Raw genomic sequence first — 2,477 nt, forward strand, 5'->3', positions numbered from 1 at the left:
CAGAAGAATGGTTACACGTTGTGCACATAAGTATACAATTTTGCATTTTGCTTCTGAGGGTCTTGGGCCCAGCTGTGGAAGCTTTTGTTCCGGCACTTGAGGATGCCAGCAGAGATTTAGGAAAATAAATTGCGTACTGAGTGGTTTGAAGGAGATAGGCTGACTTTTCCAGGTCGAGTGTTAACTCTGTGTGTTTTCTCTAGGGGGAAACTCGGCCGGTATCCTCCTTGGCCAGGAAAGGTGAGTGTCTTGCTACTAAAGGAAGATATCTGAAGTTGGGTTTGAGGAGGTGGAGAATGTAAGATGCATTCCTCTCAGTTTCTAGTATTGAGTTAAACTGGGCCCATTCAGATGGCACTTAGAATTTTTTTTCTCCTAGTATCAGTTATTTTTTAAAAGGCAATGCAGTATATTCCAGATCATTAAATCTGCTGTAAACGCTTATTTCTTGATTTAGAGGAGGTTTATGAAGTTTCTTTTTTAACCCCGGAAATAATTCTAATCTGAATTTAGCTTTATGCTTAAATGTAACAAAAGGAGAAGAAAATATAAATTATCCAGGAAGAGAAGTCTAAATGTAGGTTAGTGAAAAGCCAAAGTATTTTTGTCCCAACTAAGTTTAAATCTTCTTTCCATGTTACCATATGTGCTACTCCAGTGCCTCTTTGCAGAAGTTGGCATTCCAGATTTTGCATGAGGTGATCCATCATTGCTTTCCAAATGTTGTGTTTTTATATTCTTGCTTGGAGCCCAGGAAGTGTCTTTAGATGGTCTCTTTGCAATATGGTGTTTTCTATGCCTCAGTTGTCCTTTGTTTTCACTATGTCCTGTCTCAACTCTTCCTGCACAGGAAGTATTTCAAAGAGTGTCCTCTGCTTTTTTTCAGTAATGATGGGGTCACATTGGGGCGGGGCAGGTTGGTGGGGGGCAGGAGATGTTGTTGATCTTAGTTTTAACTGCTTGTAAAACAGGGCCTCTACAGTGAAAGGGATATTGTGTCTGCTGAGCACTGTGCTACATGTTAAATATTGGGAACCTGTAGAATATCTACACATTTCCACAAATCTCTAGAAAAATGGGAGATTTAGACAAGTACTAAGCCTTGGGTTCTGTTTTGTATATAAATACATTTATTTGTAAGTCGATTTAATTTACTTTTTTCTTCCCAACATAGAGCTGTGTAGAGCAATGTGGAGCCACTAGAGAGTGGGCTGCGCGTTGCCAGCCAACCTTTTTCCCCCTTTTATCCTCCAGATTGTTAATCCACCAAAGGACTTGAAGAAACCTCGTGGAAAGAAATGCTTCTTTGTGAAATTTTTTGGAACAGAAGATCAGTGAGTAGTATTCACCAGGAGTCTCCCTTTACCTTTCTTTCTGTGTTACCTGGAGTCTGAGCTGCTTTGAAAATATTCTAAGGATCCTTAGTTCAGTCTTCTTATAATATATAATACTGGCATCTCATTCTGGCTTCATACCTAAATAAAGGTGCAATTTCTTGCAGAAATTGCCCTAGACAACTGTCCTAGGCCTATAACTAAGGTCAGGCAAGAACTAGGTTCATTTACCTTCTAAATGTAATAATCACATCGAAGTAGTTTCTCACATGTTTCTTTACCCAACTCCAAAGGCAGTTCCTTTTTCTTTGTTTTTGAGACAGGGACTTACTCTGTCACCCAACCTGGAGTGCAGAAGCACAGTCTCAGCTCAGCACAACCTCTGCCTCCCCAACTCAAGCAGTCCTCTCACCTCAGCCTCCCGAATAGCTGGGACCACAAGTGTGCATCACCATGCCCAGCTGATTTTTTGTAGAGGGGGTTTTACTGTGTTGTCCAGGATGATGTGGAACTCCTGGACTCAAGCAATCCACCTGCCTTGGCCTCCCAAAGTGCTGGATTATAGGCATGAACCACCACGCCCAGCTGGCAGTTATTTTTATAAAAGCCATGTTCTGTTCTCTTTTAATGCTATATATCATTGTGGTTCATGCATGAGGTATACAATGAAAACTAAAATTGTATTTACCTTAATAAAAGTAATTGTTCAATCCTGTTCTCATTTGTAAAACTAAGTGATTTGTTCTGACATTTTTATAGTAGGTCTTTTTGCTGGATCTGTCCTAAGTTGGGGAAACCAGGACCATTAATCTGAGACTCTTTGACCATATAGCATGTTGCAGTGAGGGGAAGAACGTGCATTAACTTGAGTTACTAGTGATTTGTTTAGCTTTCTCATCACTATATCAAGTTGCTTACCTGGGTCTAGCTAGATGGTTTGACCTTCTTTTTTGAGATGGAGTTTCACTCTGTCACCCAGGCTGGAGTGGAATGGCGTGATCTCAGCTCACTGCAACCTCCACCTCTCGGGTTCAAGCAATTCTCGTGCCTGAGCCTCCCGAGTAGCTGGGACTACAGGTGCACACCACCATGCCTGGCTAATTTTTTTGTATTTTTAGTAGAGACAGTGTTTCACCACATTGG

At 41.1% G+C, this 2,477-nt stretch overlaps 1 protein-coding gene across 1 annotated transcript in view; it reads left to right on the top strand.

The window, feature by feature from the left end:
* Window positions 1-208: 208 nt before the first annotated feature.
* GLYR1 (glyoxylate reductase 1 homolog (Arabidopsis)) overlaps window positions 209-2,477 on the top strand; it is a 58,241-nt gene continuing 55,972 nt past the window's right edge. Inside the window, exons 1-2 of the mRNA XM_011978495.1 lie at window positions 209-240; window positions 1,255-1,334. The gene's annotated coding sequence lies outside the window, so the exon portion shown is untranslated. The remainder of the gene's footprint in view (window positions 241-1,254; window positions 1,335-2,477) is intronic.

This window comes from Mandrillus leucophaeus, unplaced genomic scaffold (assembly GCF_000951045.1).
Source record: "Mandrillus leucophaeus isolate KB7577 unplaced genomic scaffold, Mleu.le_1.0 Scaffold195, whole genome shotgun sequence".
In the NCBI taxonomy this organism is placed as follows: Eukaryota; Metazoa; Chordata; class Mammalia; order Primates; family Cercopithecidae; genus Mandrillus; species Mandrillus leucophaeus.